The sequence below is a fragment of the Globicephala melas genome, chromosome 4 (genome assembly GCF_963455315.2).
Source record: "Globicephala melas chromosome 4, mGloMel1.2, whole genome shotgun sequence".
NCBI classification, from domain to species: Eukaryota; Metazoa; Chordata; class Mammalia; order Artiodactyla; family Delphinidae; genus Globicephala; species Globicephala melas.
In genome coordinates, this window is record NC_083317.1 from 101096107 (window position 1) to 101116461 (window position 20355).

Below are 20355 nucleotides of genomic sequence, written 5' to 3' on the forward strand. Positions count from 1 at the left end.
GACTAAAAGTAATTAAGACCATTTAGTATTGACCCAAGGATAATTAACCAGTGGAACTAATAACCCAGAAACAAACCCAAATGACAGATGAATGCATAAAGAAGATACGGCACATATATACAATGGAATATTACTCAGCCATAAAAAGAAACAAAACTGAGTTATTTGTAATGAGGTGGATGGACCTAGAGTCTGTCATACAGAGTAAAGTTAAGTCAGAAAGAGAAAAACAAATACGGTATGCTAACACATATATATGTAATCTAAAAAACAAAAAAATGGTCATGAAGAACCTAGGGGCAAGATGGGAATAAAGACACAGACCTACTGGAGAATGGACTTGAGGATATGGGGAGGGGGAAGGGTAAGCTGGGACAAAGTGAGAGAGTGGCATGGACATATGTACACTACCAAATGTAAAATAGATAGCTAGTGGGAAGCAGCCGCATAACACAGGGAGATCAGCTCGGTGCTTTGTGACCGCCCAGAAGGGTGGGATAGGGAGGGTGGGAGTGAGGGAGATGCAAGAGAGAAGAGATATGGGGATATATGTATATGTATAGCTGATTCACTTTGTTATAAAGCAGAAACTAACACACCATTGTAAAGCAATTATACGCCAATAAATTTGTTAGAAAAAAAAAAAAGAAAAACAGGTAAGGAATATGAACAGACATCTTACAAAGAGGACTAGGGTAAGTATTCACATGAAAAACTGTTTAACTACACTGGTAATCATAGAAATGTAAATTTAAATCACAACTAGACAACATTATATATCTACCACATTGGTCAAAATTTGTCTGATAATAATACATATTGGAGAGGTTATGGGTCAACTTTTATACACCTGCTAGTGGGAATATTGAATTGACATAACAACTCTAAAAATTGTAGTTACTTAAAGCATTTCCCCAGCAATTCCATTTCTACTTAAATCATCTGGGGAAACCTATGCACATGCTTCAGGAGACATGCATAAAAATGCTTATAGCAGCAAATATGAAGAAAAACTTAATTTGTAGTGTTACCCCTTTTAATTTTAGTACTTCTTTCATGTGTTCCATTTTCACTTTTTTTTTTTTTTTGGATGTACTCAAGTTCAAACTCCAGCCCTTTCTTTTTTTTTTTTTTTAACATCTTTATTGGAGTATAATTGCTTTACAATGCTATGTTAGTTTCAGCTTCGCAACAAAATGAATCAGTTATGTATATACATATATTCCCATATCTCTTCCCGCTTGCGTCTCCCTCCCTCCCACCCTCCCTATCCCACCCCTCCAGGCGGTCACAAAGCACCGAGCTGATCTCCCTGTGCTATGCGGCTGCTTCCCACTAGCTATCTACCTTACATTTGGTAGTGTATATATGTCCATGCCTCTTTATCGCTTTGTCACCGTTTACCCTTCCCCCTCCCCATAGCCTCAAGTCCATTCTCTAGTAAGTCTGTGTCTTTATTCCTGTTTCACCCCTAGGTTTTTCATGACATTTTTTTTTCTTAAATTCCATATATATGTGTTAGCATACGGTATTTGTCTCTCTCTTTCTGACTTACTTCACTCTGTATGACAGACTCTAGGTCTATCCACCTCATTACAAAAGGAAACCATAAAGAAGACCAAAAGACAACCCTCAGAATGGGAGAAAATATTTGCAAATGAAGCAACTGACAAAGGATTAATCTCCAAAATTTATAAGCAGCTCATGCAGCTTAATAACAAAAAAACAAACAACCCAATCCAAAAATGGGCAGAAGACCTAAATAGACATTTCTCCAAAGAAGATATACAGAGTGCCAACAAACACATGAAAGAATGCTCAACATCACTAATCATTAGAGAAATGCAAATCAAAACTACAATGAGATATCATCTCACACCAGTCAGAATGGCCATCATCAAAAAATCTAGAAACAATAAATGCTGCAGAGGGTGTGGAGAAAAGGGAACCCTCTTACACTGTTGGTGGGAATGTAAATTGATACAGCCACTGTGGAGAACAGTATGGAGATTCCTTAAAAAGCTACAAATAGAACTACCATATGACCCAGCAATCCCACTACTGGGCATATACCCTGAGAAAACCATAATTCAAAAAGAGTCATGTACCAAAATGTTCATTGCAGCTCTATTTACAATAGCCCAGAGATGGAAACAACCTAAGTGTCCATCATCGGATGAATGGATAAAGAAGATGTGGCACATATATACAATGGAATATTACTCATTTTCACTTCTTTTATCCTTCATGTTACACAACACAATTTACAAATGTTACCATTTTCTTTTGAATGTACTAATAGTATCAAATAAATTCATATGAAATTTTAAATTTCAGTATGTTTCATGTATTTAGAGGTCTTAAGGCATATTAGAAAGGGTCAGACAAATATGTAAAAGCCTACAGTGCATAGTAAAAAGTGATAAATACCATAAAAGAGTAGCAAAGATTTTCCTGTGAAATCTCAGGAAAGGGGAAGGTAATATCAGTCAGAATTTCTTTGTGGAAGAGGTGGGGATATCACACAGGTCTTGAATAATACATGTGATTTTTAGAATATATTTGAAATGGGGGTGCTGAATGCATGTGTAGCAGTTGCAGGAGTGTCGTAAGGAGGGTTTTCAGCTCATCATAATACATCATTTATTGGACCATGCTGTATGTAGATTGTATTGTAAGTTTAAAAGGTACAGAACTTTAAAAGTTGGAAATTGATTGGATATTTTTATGGAACTTATTATCTTGAAACAAGTCTGTTTTAGTTCATCTTATAAAAATTATTTCCGGGGCTTCCCTGGTGGCGCAGTGGTTGAGAGTCCGCCTGCCGATGCAGGGGACACGGGTTCGTGCCCCGGTCCAGGAAGATCCCACATGCCGCGGAGCGGCTGGGCCCGTGAGCCATGGCCGCTGAGCCTGTGTGTCCGGAGCCTGTGTTCCGCAACAGGAGAGGCCACAACAGTGAGAGGCCCTCAAAAAACAAAAACAAAACAAAAACAAAACAAAACAAATTATTTCCATAAAGATGTTGGGAAAAATCTATGCAGATGAATAAATTAGTGAAAATTAATTGAAATTTTCAAAAACTACTGTTGAATCAGACCTGCTTCATTCTTCCAAATGATTTTCCTCTTTCTGAAATGTATTTTTAAAGCACCAAATCCTATTTCTTCTTTATTGCTATTTAGTGGTCTCATATTTTTATGTCCTTTGAAACACTATCTTTAGCCTCTTTACCACTATCTCAACAAATAGCAGGCATCTTTCCATCATTTACATGTACTTCCTTTTTTTCTCTTCTTTTTTCATACTTTTTTAATTGAAGTATAATTGATTTAGATATCGTGTTAGTTTCAGCTGTACAGCACAGTGATTCAATTATACACATATATATATACATATATATTTTTTCAGATTCTTTTCCCTTATAGGTTATTATAAAAGATTGAGTATACTTCTCTGTGCTATACAGTAGGTCTTTGTTGGTTATTTATTTTATGTATAGTAGTGTGTACATGTTAATAACAAACTCCTAATTTATCCTTCCTCCCCTTTCCCTTTTGGTAACCATAAGTTTTTTTTTCTGTGTCTGTAAGTCTCTTTCTGTTTTGCAAATAAGTTCAGTTATATCTTTTTTTTTAAGACTCTTCAGATAAGCAATATCACATGATATTTGTCTTTGTCTGGTTTACTTCACTTAGTATGATAATCTCTAGGACCATCCATGTTGCTGCAAATGGCATTATTTCATTCTTTTTAATGGTTGAGTAATACTCCATTGTATGTGTGTGTGTGTGTGTATATATATATATATATATATAAAACATTTTCTTTATCCATTCATCTGTCGATGGACATCTAGGTTACGTCCATGTCTTGACTATTGTAAAAAATGCTGCAATGAACATGGAGGTGCATGTATGTTTTCAAATTATAGTTTTCTCTGAATATATGCCCAGGAGTGGGATTGCAGGATCATATGGTAACTCTATTTTTAGTTCTTTAAGGCAGGGGTCCCCAACCCCCAGGCCACGGACTGGTACCGGGCCGCACAGCAGGAGGTGAGCAGCAAGCCAGCGATTGAAGCTTCATCTGTATTTACAGCCACTCCCCATCGCTCACATTACTGCCTGAGCTCCACCTCCTGTCAGATCAGCAGCGGCATTAGATTCTCATAGGAGCGCAAACTCTATTGTGAACTGTGCATGCGAGGGATCTAGGTTGCACACTCCTTATGAGAATCTAATGCCTGATCTGAGGTGGAGTTGACATGGTGATGCTAGCGCTGGGGAGTAGCTGCAAATACAGATTATCATTAACAGAGAGGTTTGACTGCACAGAGACCATAATAAATCAATTGCTTGCAGTCTCATATCAAAACTCTATTAGTGAGTGGCAAGTGACAATTAAGCTGCACTAGTGGCAGGTTTATAGTGGCAAGTGAGTTGATGTACTTCAATTGTACAGCTGCATCTGGTGGCAGACTTTAAGTCAGAAACTTTAGTCCGTGCGTGGCCTGCCCATTATTTTATTTACCACTTCCATCCACGCCTCTTCCTTGCACTACACACTTGTCTCAGTCATAGTTTTGGTAAGCACACAGCTAACCCTAGCCAAGATGAGTAAAAAACAAATGCCGCTGGAGAGCTTCTTTGAAAAGGAGGAAAGACCCAATGATGAGACAGCAGAAGACTCTTAAGATTGGCAACAAAAAGAAAGCTGCATTTAAATGAAAATACCAAGAGTCCTACTTAAATTACAGGTTCATTGCAACAAGTGATTCACATTCTCCAAGCCCGCTTTGTATAATATTTGGTGACTGGCTATCCAACAAAGCCATGAAACCTTCAAAACTGCTTCGCCACATGGAGACCAAGCACCCTGCATTAAAAGACAAGGCTTTGGAGTTTCGCAAAAGAATAAAACGTGAGCACAAAGAACAGAAGCAATTATTGAAGGCCACCACTTCATCAAATGTGTCTGCACAGAGAGCATCATTCTTAGTGGCTAACCACATTGCTAAAGCTAAGAAGCCCTTTACTGTTGGTGAAGAGTTGATCCTGCCTGCTGCTAAGGATATTTGTTGTGAAATTTTAAGAGAGGCTGCAGTTCAAAAGGTAGCACATGTTCCTCTTTTGGCTAGCACCATAACTAGATGAAATAGCAGAGGATATTGAGGCACAATTGTTAGAGAGGATTAATGAGTCACCATGGTACACAATCCAGGTTGTCAAGTCTACCAATGTTGACAACAAGGCAACAATGCTTGTTTTTGTGCGATATATTTTTCAGGAGGGTGTGCATGAGGATATTTTATGTACAATTTTGTTGCCAACCAACACCACAGCTGCAGAACTATTCAAGTCTTTGAATGATTACATATCAGGAAAACTGAACTGGTCATTTTGTGTTGGTATATGCAAGGACCGAGCAGCTGCCATGACTAAACGGCTTTCTGGTTTCACTACGTGGGTCATAGAGGTCACTTCTGAATGTGAGTCTACGCACTGTGTCATCCATAGAGAAACGCTGGTTAGCCAGAAAATGTCACCTGAATTTAACAATTTTGTAGGATGGGATTAAAAATATCAACCACATTAAAGTACATGCCCTTAACTCACGTCTGTTCACGCAGCTCTGTGAGGAGATGGAAGCAGAACACTCACGTCTTCTCTTATACATAGAAGTAAGATGGCTTTTAAAGGTAGATCACCGGCCTGTTTTTGAGTTACAGGAGCTGCTCCAGAGATTTCTTTTAGAAAAACAATCATCACTGGCAGCACATTTCAGTGACAGAGAATGGGTCACAAAACTTGCTTACTTGTGTGACATATTCACCTGCTCAGTGAACTCTATCTGTCACTTCAGGGGAGAACGACAACTGTGTTGAAGTTGGCAGATAAAGTGGCTGCATTCAAAGCCAAACTGGAATTGTGAGGGCGATGAGTGAACACTGGGATTTTTGACATGTTTCAAACATTAGCAGACATTTTGAAAGAGACAGAGCCGGGGCCTTCTTTCTCCCAGCTGGTGCATGATCACCTATCTCAGCTTTCAAATGAGTTTCAGCATTACTTCCCAACCACAAAAGACCCCTGAACAGGGAAGGAATGGATCCACGACTCATTTGTGAATCGACTTTGTCTGTGCTAGAAGAGGATCAACTGCTTGAGATCGCAAATGATGGTACCCTTAAAAGTATGTTTGAGACAACTTCAAATCTCCATACGTTCTGGATTAAAGTCAAGGTGGAAGATCCTGAGATTGCCACAGAAGCACTGAAAAGCCTGCTTCCATTTCTAACATCCTGTCTTTGTGAAGCAGGGTTTTCTGCAGTGACAGCAACCAAAACAAGATTACAGTCTAGACTGGACATAAGCGTCTCACTTCGGGTGTCACTGTCTCCCATCACCCCCAGATGGGACCATCTAGTTGCAGGAAAACAAGCCCAGGGCTCCCACTGGTTCTGCATTATGGTGAGTTCTATAATTATTTCATTATATATTACAATGTAATAATAATAGAAATAAAGTGCACAATAAATGTAATGTGTTTGAATCATCCTGAAACCATTCCCCCCACTTCCTGGTCTGTGGAAAAATTGTCTTCCACAAAACCGGTCCCTGGTGCCAAAAAGATTGGGGACCGCTGCTTTAAGGGACCTCTCTACAGTTCTCCACAGTGGCTGCACCAATTTACATTCCCACCAACAGTGAAGAGGTGTTCCTTTTTCTCCACACCCTCTCCAGCATTTATTATTTGTAGAATTTTGTTTTAAACATCTTTATTGGAGTATAATTGCTCTACAATGGTGTGTTAGTTTCTGCTGTATAATAAAGTGAACCAGCTATACGTATACAGATATCCCCATATCTCCTCCCTCTTGCATCTCCCTCCCACCCTCCCTATCCCACCCCTCTAGGTGGACACAAAGCACTGAGCTGATCTCCCTGTGCTATGTGGCTGCTTCCCACTAGCTATCTATTTTACATATGGTAGTGCGTATATGTCCATGCCACTCTCTCAGTTCATCCCAGCTTACCCTTCCCACTACCCGTGTCAAGTCCATTCTCTACGTCTGTGTCTTTATTCCTGTCTTACCCCTAGGTTCTTCAGACCCTTTCTTTCTTTCTTTCTTTTTTTCAGATTCCATATATGTGTGTTAGCATACGGTATTTGTTTTTCTCTTTCTGACTTACTTCACTCTGTATGACAGTCTCTAGGTCCATTCACCTCGCTACAAATAACTCAGTTTCATTTCTTTTTATGGCTGAGTAATATTCCATTGTATATATGTGCCACATCTTCTTTATCCATTCATCTGTCGATGGACACTTAGGTTGCTTCCATGTCCTGCCTATTGTAAATAGAGCTGCAATGAACATTGTGGTACATGCCTCTTTTTGAATTATGGTTTTCTCAGGGTATATGCCCAGTAGTGGGATTGCTGGGTCGTATGGTAGATTTATTTTTAGTTTTTGAAGGAACCTCCATACTGTTCTCCATATTGGCTGTATCAATTTACATTCCCACAAACAGTGCAAGAGGGTTCCTTTTTCTCTACACCCTCTTCAACATTTATTGTTTGTAGATTTTTTGATGATGGCCATCCAGACTGGAGTGAGGTGATACTTCATTGTAGTTTTGATTTGCATTTCTCTCATAATTAGTGTCATTGAGCATTTTTTCATGTGCCTGTTGGCCGTCTGTTACATGTACCTCTTAAATGTCAAATTCACTCTCACTGGGTTAGTATAAAGTAGTTATAGTACACTGCTATAGGTTTTGCTGTTAGGTGTTTATGGAAAACTTTCTAGAAAACCTACACATTTTATTCATCAGAAACCATTTACCAAAACAACTGTCTCACTGAGATTCAATTCAATTTATTCTCATCAATTGATTTTAAAAGATTTCATGATAATCACACTGTGCTTTAAAATAATTATTGTCTGTTATGTTTAAAAACAGATTGATGATACCATTATTCTCAAAGAATTTAAACTTCTCTAATGTTTTACATTTTGAATATTTATGTGGTAAATCTACTGAGTTAGCAAAACAAATCTGGAAGGCAGGATTTTTAAAAAAAAAAAGTTTTCTAACCACATGTTCTATTTCTTTTGTGTAAACAGCATAACTTTCCAGCAAATAAATAACTTTAATATCTTCATATAAGCCTATATTTCTATAATGAGAGAAATAGGTTATAACTTTAATTTTATGAAATCATACAAATAGTCGTTCTGTTTCTTTTATGCTTAAACTCATACGCACTTGATTTTCTGACATTTGCTAGAGAAGATTTTTGCAAATACAGCAAAATTTCATCATCAACTGTGAAAACTTCATAGGAGATAAGGTGTGTTTATAAACAACTTTCTTTGAAAAAGCCAAATGTGCTGTTTCAAATTCAAGATGAGCTTTTTCCTCTCATTGATTTTAAACCTTTGAATGCCATGTCTCATTTTCGGAATGTCAGTTACTTATCAGATATAGTATACCTCAGTAAACTGCCTATATTCATATCACTATATTGCCCTTTAAATAAATTTAACGAAAGGTAGAAATCTATTTTTCAATATTCACTAAGAAGAATTCATATAAAGTATGATCTAGATTCTTTAATTGTGTGTGTGATGCTTCAATACTCTGATGATCCTTCAATATTTTCCTAAGTGTTCTTTGTAGGAGACACTACTATATACAACAATCTCCAGCTTTTTCTTTTAGTTAATTTTAGGACAAAATTTTATAAGCCTATTTTTGTTTTGTAATAAAATATATTTGAAAGAGTTATCGTGTGCTCTGGTGTTTGTGATGTAGATCCACTTTAGAATCATTTGTTACCATATCATTGACAAGAGAGTGAATATCTACTTAACCTTAAACCACATTCTCTTCTCTTAAACCACATTGCTCTCTGTCAATTTTATTTCAGTTGTCACTTTAGTGTTTATTAGGGCGGAGTGAGGGGCTTCTGTTTTCCTTGCTCTGGTGCTGCTTATACATATTGAAAGTGAGACATTGCTATCACTGGAACTACTATAATCTAAGTGTCCTATTTCTGAGAGAAAAGTAACTGAAGATACCAATGGATTGACTCACATGATGCCTAATCCTTCTCTCATGTTCTACTTTTTTCTCCCAAAGTTTTTATCAGCTATACGTATACTATACACTTTGTTAACTTCTTACTTTTAGTGTTTGTTTTCTGTCTCCTCTTGCCCTCTGACTGTCTATTCTCTCATCACAGAAGATGGAAGTGATCTTTATTTACTTCACTCATGGATGTATCCCAAGCATTTAGGTGGGTAGAGGCTAAATAAATGTGTGATGAATTAATGCAGGAATGCATGGTGCAAAGAACTCTAGTCTCAGCTAATATATTCAGACTTTCATTATCTTAAATGTCACCAAAACTTATTAGTATATTTGAATATAAATCATGCACATGCTTTGGAGGAGAGATGGGGGTAACAAAGAAAAAATTCTTGGCATCTTTTTCTTAACTAAACAAATATATTCTCATTAAAAAAGACATTGTGATTTCATTTTATCTTGCAAGTGGCATATCTGTGCTTCTTAATTGTTCTTTTCTTTTTCTTCTTTTTTTTTAAGTACACTAAAATGCTGAGATATGTATTTTTCACCAAACTCAGAGACACATTCAGGGTAATCTTAAACATTCTCTCCACACTGAATAGAATGTTATACTCTCGATAGATTTTACAGTTTTCAATTTTCCTTCACAAGTCTTAAGTAATCTCCATTTCTCAAAGCCTAATATATTTCAATGTATGCCATGTGTAACTCAATTTCTCCTTCTTCAAAATTGCTGAAGTCTACTTAAATCCCAATAATTTTGCAACTACTAGAAATTTTTCTTCAATCTTGCTATAATTTTAAGCTCACAATTTCAACCTAAAAGGACAATATGCTTTAGCCAAAATATGCTGTGACTTCTGCCACTGTTGTAATTTTGCTTTAAAGTCTGTTTGTTCCTCTTTTTATTTCTACTTTAATTTTATCAGCTATATAAAGCACATGAGAGGCCATAGAGAAACATTTTAAATTTCTAAGTATCTAACCACTCTCCACATACAGCCTTTGATAAGGCATATCCCTTAATTCTTATGTTTTGAGTCTAGTTAAGAAAATAAGCCTGATAAAGGAAGAATCCTGAGGGATAGGAACAGCTAGAAATTTCAGATTCTCACTGCCTCATATACAAAAAAAAAAAAAGACCTCATAATTTTTAACTCATATATTAAACAAAGTTATAATTTCAAATAGACCTTAGTATGTATTTTGAATATTGATTTAGCCTTAAATTAAATGTTTTTTTCACAAGTTAATTATTTAGGCATAAGAAGAAAAATATTTTTTCTTGTTTTGCTATTTGGTCCACTCTGCCAAACTACTTTGAAATACTCTTAATGAAAAGAATGAATACTTCAGAAAATATAAAGAATTAAGTAAAATAGTTATTTATAATATTAAATTATATAAATATATAAAAATAGTAAGTTATACAAAAACAGTGATTAACCCTCACTGTATTGATGCTAATTTTCAACAGAATTGAATGAAAGCCAGATTTTCCAAGATAAACAACAGAGTGAACTGAAATTCTCATTTGGTAATTCACAGTTTCGAAGAAAAGCACAGGGTACCTTTAATACACACTACTCCTTAAAAAGCAGAACACAAACCTCAAAACCGAGCACTAAGACATCTCAAATCAGTGTTGATAATTGAAGGGAATTTGATATAAAAATTTCACAGGAAAGCAATGTTCCTTAGAACTTCTCATTTTATTAAAGTCACTGCATCCTCTAAACTAATATCTGTAAACTTGAACTCCTACAAGGATAAGGTAGTTGTAGTTACAAACTGTTATTTAAACACTATGTTTGGCTACAGCACAAGTAACATATTTAACTCCAAGGGCTTAAACAAATAGGGATTTATTCTTCTTACAGAACAATGTATCCAAGTAGGTTGTCCAGAGCTCCTGGGAGACTTCTCCAGGTTACAAGTATTGCAACCTCCCACCACCTCTTTGCTCCAACATTTTAACTGTGCCATCTGTTTCTACGGTATTGTAATCATTCCTGCAGTTTCAGACTTCTCATTTCAAACAGGTAAAATGTAAGATGTTTAAAAAAGTCTTTTTTTCCACCCAGAAAAGTAAGCAACAGAATTAAACAACAGCAATAACAACGATATCTTGGAAATCCTACGCAGAATCGCCTTATAACTTGTGGCCAGTATTGGGTCACACGGTTACCATCAGGTGCAAGAGATTTTGGGGAGATGAAGAAGAATGACAGTGAGAATGGATGCGGGCTAGGCAACTAGCAGTGTTTGTCACAAAGGACACCTTACTTTTTTTTCTAAGATATATTCTCAAATATCAGGAGTAAAATTTGATACATACTTATTACATCTATTTTATTGCTTGTGTTTAGGTCTTTTACACCCTTGCTTACATTTGCTGTTGTTCACTTGATTTTTCTTGTACTGAATCTCCTCATATTAGTGTGTTTCTACATATATTAACTGAATCTTCTGTAACTTTTGCCTTCTAGCGATAATTTCTCAGTTATTTAGTCTATAAATACTGATGGACATTAACTTTTCCTCGTGAATTATGACTTTTGGCATTATTTGTATTTTTCTATTCACATTTAATTATTTCCAACTTGAATTATAATTCTTAAAATATCAAGATCACTAGCCCTATTTTTTCCTTCTTTTCAATTTTTTTGGTATATCTTTGGCCACTCTAATTTTTGCATTTCTGATTCACTTTGATTTAGGTGTGCCTCTTTTACAGAGATGATAGTTGTATTTTGCTTTGTGAGTCTGATTGGAAATCTTTTTGTCATGATTTATGGAAATTTATGTTTATTAATATGGCTGATAAATTTGGTCTCCACTCAATCATATTATTTTATAATTATATATAATACACCTGTGCCTTTAAAATAAATTTTATTGGAGTATAATTGATTTACAATGTTGTGTTAGTTTCAGGTGTACAGCAAAGTGAATCAGTTATACATATACATATATCTACTCTTTTTTAGATTATTTTCCCATATAGGCCATAACAGAGCATTTAGTAGAGTTCCGGTGCTATACAGTAGGTCATTATTAGTTATCTATTTTATATATAGTAGTGTGTATATGTCAATCTCAATCTTCTAATTTATCCCTTCTCCCGCTTGTCCCTGGTAACCTTAAGTTTGTTTTCTACATCTGTAACTCTATTTATGTTTTGTAGATAAAATCATTTGTACCCTTTTTTTAGATTCCACATATGAGCAATATCATATGTTATTTGTCTTTCTCTGTCTGACTGCCTTGTTTCTTTTATTTACCAAATGTATATTATTTTCTCTTTTGTTAAAGTGATATTTAAGAAGTTTGTGTTTTTGTTCATTAGTTACCTTCATAATTATACCTTAGGACCCTAAGTTCTCTGTTTTGCTTTTAACTAGTTTGTCACTTTTAAATGGTCCACTTTAAATCTCACCTATTTCTTATATAAAAATCAATAAGATTATTCTACTTTTTTCTCCATTTAAAAAAAAATTTAAGTGTTTTATTTTGTCATAACATATACATTTGTGCATTAGTTTTCTACCATCATAACCATATTTTATTTAGTTTGATATATATTAATATATAAATGTTAAATGCTCACAATAGTTCTTTTGCTAAAGTTTACCTAGTCCTGTCTTGGTTGCATAAAGAACATCCTCTAGTAGATTCCTCAAGAAAGACTTATGGGTACAGAATTCCCTATGTTACAGTATATTTAAGATGTTCCCATAGTCTTGATACTTGAAGTACAGCTTAGTTAGCTATAAAATATTTATTTATATTACAATTTCTTTTATTGGGTTCTTGGAAATGTTACACAATTGTTGAGTGTATTTGCTGATTGATTTATATGTTGCACTGGAAAAGTCTGATGCCATTTGAATTATTTTACCTTTGTACACTATTTGATTTTTACCTGAAGGTTGAGAATTTTTCTTTACTCTTGAAATCTAATATTTTCTTCTGGGATGTATATTGGAGATGATTGTTACAGTATAATATCCCCAGGTGGCTCCTGGGTTCTTTCAATATCAAAATTTAATTCTTTTATTTCTGGAAATTGTTTTTGGATTATAGTTTCAGACATTGGTTGTGTTCCATTGTTTAATTTTGGCTCCCTCACCCTGCCCACCTATCCAGGGACATTGATTATACAAATGTTACTTCCTTTTTATCTGGCTTTTTTTTCTACCTAATTTTTAGAAACTTTTCATTCTTCTCATTTTATTCTCTCTGTTTCTTTCTCTTTTACCTTTATCCAACACCTTTCATTTTTTTATTTGAGTTGTTTGTCTTTTTCTTTCATTGTCTGAGTTCAGTAAACTTTCTTTTATTGTGTATGTTTTGTCCATTTCTGTTATGAGTTTTAAAATAATTGCTATTCATTTCCTTTTCCTATATTGCAATGTTTGGAGGAAATGTTAGGAAACTTAGTTGTTTTTCTTTTGTATAAATATAAAAATAAAATGTTTATATATACTACCAATAGAGAAATGTACACACTTTGAAAAAATACAGTTCACTGGGGTTGATGAATAATTTCTTTTTTTCAAAAAAAAGTTTTTAATATTGTTAATAGACTTCCAAACACAAATCTGGAGATGGAGCTCTACACACATCATAGGAATAATGACATCTTTATGAGGGTAAAACAATAATAAAAATATAATGCACTATCGTAACAGGTAGACTAATGTCTTGGTCATAAAATTTCTCAAAATAAAATGCTTGCTACTGCAAAATTTCTGGATTTTCTGAGCTCTAAGAAATGCTTTGTAATTTAACATAGCATGACTTTTAGAAGTGTCCTATTATCTTGGTTTATATGTGAAAGCTACCTTATAAATTAATTAATTGCCATGTTTTAAAGAACCATCCTAATTTTTAATTCTCTAGGACTTCAGTTTGCCAAAACATTTTATCTAATAAAATTGGAGAGCATTTGTGGGGATAACTTGACATTTAGCAAGACTAATGCTCTTGCAACCAATACCCTTGTCATTTACTGTTTAGAGAACAAATAAGACAATGTTCTGTCTATTATAAACTAGTTTTAGTTAGAGCAATTATTATTCTTCAAAACCATAGGTCATAGTCCTTAAGAAAATATAAAGAAAGAAAGAATAATAAACTTCTGAAAAACTTTCTCCTTGTTGAATCCATATTTCATAATGTGACTAGTCTGTCTACTCACACCCCTATGGGGTTTTCTTTCATTTTCCTGCACTTAACTACCAGTGGATATTTAGCTCTTTACCATTTTCTTTTTCTTCTTTGTGATTTAATTATTATCTCAGGAGGAAGACAGTACTTTTAATAAGTACTTTTAATAATATTTTATATAGCATTATCAGAGTGAACATAGTTATCTCAGATTTCTACACAAGAGAAGGAATACTGAATTTATTTTCTTTAAAAAAGCCATTATTTTGTGGGTTTTCAAAAAAGATCAGTATTTAGCACATAATATTAATAAGAATCATATGTAGCAAAATATAGTAGTGGTCTTCATTCTAAATATTTCTTATGAATTTGCACTGAGGTGTATTCAATTTATTGCTATCTAAATGATATTTCCTGTCACTTCGTTGAACTTATATTCATGTAATTATATTGGAAAGAAACATTTCTTTACTAATATATGATATTCATTTGAATATAAAGAATCTGTGTATATTGTTTATTATACACAATGCACCATAGTTACTGAATTAATGTACGATATCTGTTTCTATGTTATCTGGTTGATGCCAAGTTAAATGTGTGTGTGTGTGTGTGTTTATTTCGCAGTTGGTTCTGTCATTCTAGATATTCACCATTGTACTCTATCAGCTATGATTTGGCTCACACCATGGAATCAATTGATGTTTTACAGTTCAATTCACAGATTTTAGAAAGTTCAGTGTACTGTAATATAAAATAAATCTCATAAATGTATTCTGTGAATTTAGATTTTATGGCATGTATATGAAGAGGAAGTTTATTTATAAGGAAAATAGGCATTACAATGCTGTTTTCAAGTGTGATGCTAAAGAGTTCCTCTGTGTTAACTTCAATGTGATGTTCTCGGAGGATCTTATTATGCTAAACACATGTATTAAATACTCAACAAAATTATAATTTGTTTCACTGCTTTTCTAGATATAATATTGTGACTTGTTAAAAAGTTTGTAGAGATCAGTAGGAGCCTATGTCATGGAACATAAAATCACAAGTGTAACTAGCTAAACAAACTTATTAGCCAGAGTATACACATTTATTTAAGAAGCAGAGATTATGGGGTTATTTGTTTTATTATAAAAAAATAATAAATGTGAAAACTGTCATTGTGAAGAATGAATTGCTGTATTCAGTTATTTTATCCTTTTCCAAAAGGAAAAGAAAGGCATGCTGAAAGCTTAAGAAACAAAATAAGACTGCAATTTCTGGCCTGTATAGGTTGAGGTGCAGCACTTAGAAACAATCCATTACTATGTAAAATTAGACACTCTTCCAAGATATTATATTCTAGTGATTTCAATAAACTTTCCTATTATGCCCCTAAGCTTATCTCAGCATTTTATTGTTTTATTTTAAAATGTTAATATACCTTTCAACTTTCAAAAACTCAACTTCCAAAAGTTTTCTATAAAGTAATATTGAATATATATGTATAACCACACTCTCATAAATGAGCCATATGAAAATATACTATTGATATAATATATTAAAATGTTAAACTATTACTTTATTTTTTGGATAGAGAAAAATGTAATAAACAGATATAAAATGTATGTATATACATATATGCAAAAATGCATCACATAAGATCAATCCATTATACCAAATGCTCATATATTCAAACTCCTTTAATCCTCTTAAAAACCTTTTAAGATGTTACTGTTGTAGGCTGAATAATGTCCCCCTTAAAGATAGCTACCTCCTAATTCCCAGAACCTGTCATTATATTACCTTACATGGCAAAAGTGACTTTGCAGATGTAATTAAGTTAAGGATCCTCTGATGGGAAGGTTATCCAGGTGGTACAATTGTAATCACAAGGTTATTTATGAGGGGGAGTATAAGAGAGAGAGTCAGACAAAGAGATGTGATGACAGGAGCAGAGAGAGAGGAAGAGGGAAAGGGAAAGAAGAGGGAGTGGAGAGGGAGAGAGAGAGAAAGAATAAAGAGAGAGACAGAGACAGAAAGAGACACAGAGAGAATTGAAGTTGCTCTCTTAGAAGAAGCTGTAAGCTAAGGAATGCAGGTCGTCTCTAGCAGTTAGAAAGTCAAGGAAATGAATTCTCCCCTAGAGGCTCTAGAAGGAACTCTGCTAACAATTTGATTTTGACTTCTGTTCTCCATAACTGTAAGATAATAAATTTGTGTCTTTATCTACTAAATTTGTGGTAATTGGTTACAGCAGCAATGGGAAATTAATAAAGTTATTGTCTGTTTAAAACTATTTTTTACAAAAGTCTAAGAACTAATGAAACTTGCCCAATGAATCACAATTAGTAAATAGTAAATGTAGCATTAGATCCTGTGTCTGACATTCCCTGAAGCCAAACTCTTTTCACGGACTCATAATTTTTAAGTATAATATTTGTTTTGTAAGAACTGGGCCTTAGAACATACTGAAAAGAAAAGGTTCAATAAGAAAGACCATGCTTCATTAATTGTACCATTATTATATGACTAGGAGTCTATGACTATTGAACATTTACTCTGTGTCATACAATGTGCTAGGTGCTTGGGATATAACAGAGACTAAATAGATGGACTTAACCTGACAAAAACCATATGCCTGTCCTGAATAGTTTATTTTTTCCCTTCAGGCAATATTACATAGAAGGAAAAGTTTTAATTTCAAAAAAAAACTAATAAACACAACTACCTTAAAGACAAAGTCGTTTTTCAGGAGGCTTAGTTTACCCAAAAAGAAGGTTATGGTAAATATATAAGCATGATAAACTGGTTCATCTTTTTAGGTTTATTTATACACCCTTGAGCTGAGAAACCAAAAATAGTTGTTTTTCCTTCTGCACAAATATGAAACTAGAATATTTCTTTTTATTATAAATGTAGGAAACTACTTTCTTTGAAAAAGTACAATTCATTGGAATTATACGTCCAAATTATCTAGGAAGAGGGTAATTTCTTTAACAAAGTATGTCTAAGTCTATACATCATTTAGTCTTTTTATTTATTTTCATCTAGTTATCAAGTAAATGGAAAAATTAAAATGTATGAATTTCATTTCCATGATTTTATACATGCTGCAATCTCAAAATGTTTACCCATGGATGGAAAATGCTGAGACATATGTTAAAGGAACCAATTAATTCACAGAAAAAAGGAGGGGGGGGAAGTATTTCTTTTATTTAAAAATTAAAAAAAAATTCATGATGATGGATCTGTGTGGCAACAATGAAAATAGTTTCAATAGATTTTACTCAAAATACCACTTATGCAATTGTTCCCAATGTACGTCAGAGTGACTCACTTGAAACTTTGCTCTTTCCATCTCTCACCCTTTAAAAAATATTTCCATTAGTAAAGGTTAAGTATATCTAAGAGAATCAGATCAGTGAATGAGAAAATAAATCAATGGCATCAATGGGAAATTAACTAAATATGTCATCAAATTTTTTAGAGTTGACTTTCTGATTATGCAGAACATTTTCAAGGTAATTCTCACATCAGGTCAGATCTCATGTAAACTAACTTATATATTTACATTTAAATAAAATATATGTAGAGAATTATAAAAGATTTTAACATGTATAAATATATTTATATCATTTAATATTATTCAGAAAATGTTCACAGCAAATATAATGTAAATTTTTTTACTTAAAATCTATTTTTTTTCTAAAATTGAGGGTTAAAATGCAATTTTGTCATTTGAAAAAGTTTTGTTACCATCTCCACTACCACCTGTGGAGAATGGATAGATTGTGAGAATTGAACAGATCACTCTGAATATATATTTCAATTCTACGAATTATAGGATGTATACTTTAAGCAATAATGAGGGATTAATCCTGTAAAAGTCAGTAAGGTCTCAAATCAGATCATCTCTTAAAAAATATATATATTTTCTAAGAGAAACAGTTTGTGGAAGTGAATAATATTCTGTTCTTAATTCTGCTATAGTATGTAACACCCTATATGTGGGAGTAGGAACTATGCCTATAAATGAAATTCAGCCCATTGTCATATTTCTATTGCATTCTACATATTTTAAATATGAGAAAATTTATATTAGAGCATCCATATCTTTTCCTTACTATTCTTAATTAATAAACTTCATTTTTTGAAGAAGTTTTATTCACAACACAATTATGTGGTAAGTACAGAGAGTTCTCACACACACACAACCTCTCCTGCTCTCAACATCCTGAATAGAGTGATCCATTTGTTACAATGCATGAACAAACATTGATATATCCTTGTCACCCAAAGTCCATAGTTTACATTAGGGTTCACTCAGTGTTGTATATTCTGTGAGTTCTGACAAATGTATAACGGCATGTATCCACCATTTAAAGAATAGTTTCACCACCTTAAAAAGCCTCTGTGCTCTTCCAATTCATCCCTCTCTCCCAACTAACCACTTGCAACCACTGATTAGTGTCTCCATAATTTTACCTTTTCCAGAATGTCACATAGTGAATCATACAGTATATAGCCCTTCAGATTGGATTCTTTCACTTAGTAACACACATTTATGTTCCTCCATGACTTTTCATGGCTTAATAGCTCATTTCCTTTTAGTGCTGAATAGTATTTCACTGTCTGAATGTATCACAATTTTTAATTGACTTATCTGCTGAATGACACCTTGACTGTATACAAAGTTTTGGAAATTATTAATAAAGCTCCTATAAATATCTGGGTGCAAGTTTTTGTGTGGACATGTTTTCAACTCCTTTGGTTTAATACAAAGGAGCATGATTGCTGGATTGTATTGTAAGAATATGTCAAGTTTTGTAAGAAGCTTGCACACCATTTTCCTAAATGAATGTACCACCAGGAAACGAAAGTTCCTGTTGCCCCACATACTTGTCAGCATTTGGCGTTGCCAACATTAGGACTGTAGCCATTCTAACAGGTATGTAGTGATAGCTCATTGTCTTAATTTGAAATTCCCTAATGATATGTGATACTGAACATCTTTTCATGTGCTTATTTGCCATCTATAGATTTTCATTGGTTAAAATCTTTAGCTCATTTTTAATGTAGTTGTTTGTTTTCTTACTGTTGAGTTTTAATAGTCTTTGTATATTTTGGATAAGAGATCTTTATCAGATTTGTGTTTTGCAAATACTTTCTCCCAGTCTTTGGCTTGTCTCCTGAGACAGTATTTGCAGAGCAAAAGTTTTTAATTTTCATGAAGTTCAGTTCATCAACTTTTCCTTCCCAAGTCATGCCTTTGATGTCATATCTAAAAAGGCGTCACCATACCCAAGCCCATCTATGTTTTCTCTTTTGTTGTCTTCTAACGGTTCTACAGTTTTGCATTTTTCATTTAGTTCTGTGATACATTTATATAAAGTATATTTAAAGTACATTTATAGTAGATTTTATGTACTTTATTAAATATGCATTAAATATACATAAAGTATATTTAAAGTACATTTATATAAAAGGTGTTAGGTCGTGTCTAGATTCAATATTTTACATGTGCATGTCCACTGGTTGTAGTACCATTTCTTGAAAAGACTACCTTTGTTCCATTGTATTGCCCCTACTCCTTTGTCAAAAATCAGTGGACTATATCAACATGGGTCTATTTTGGGGCATTCTATTCTGTTCCATTGATATATTTGTCTATTCTTTTGACTACAGTGTCTTGATTATTGTAGCTTAATAGTTAACCCTTGAAGTCAAGTACTGTCTGTCCTCAACTTTGTTCTCCTCCTTCAATATTGAGTTAGTTAATCTGGGTTTTTGCCTCTCTATAAACATTAGAATCACTTTGTAAATATCCTCAAAATACTTGCCGGATTTTCATTGGGATTGCATTGACTCTATAAATCAAGTTGGGAAGAATTAACATCTTGGCAATATTGAGTCTTTCCATGCACAACATGGAATATCTCTCCATTTATTTAGTTCTCCTTTGATATATTTAATCAGATTGTTGTAGTTTTTCTCATATAGACCTTACATATTTTTTCTTAGAGTTCTACCAAAGATTTTAATTTTTTAAAATTAAAAACTTTGTAGTGCTAATATAAATGGTAATATATTTTAAAT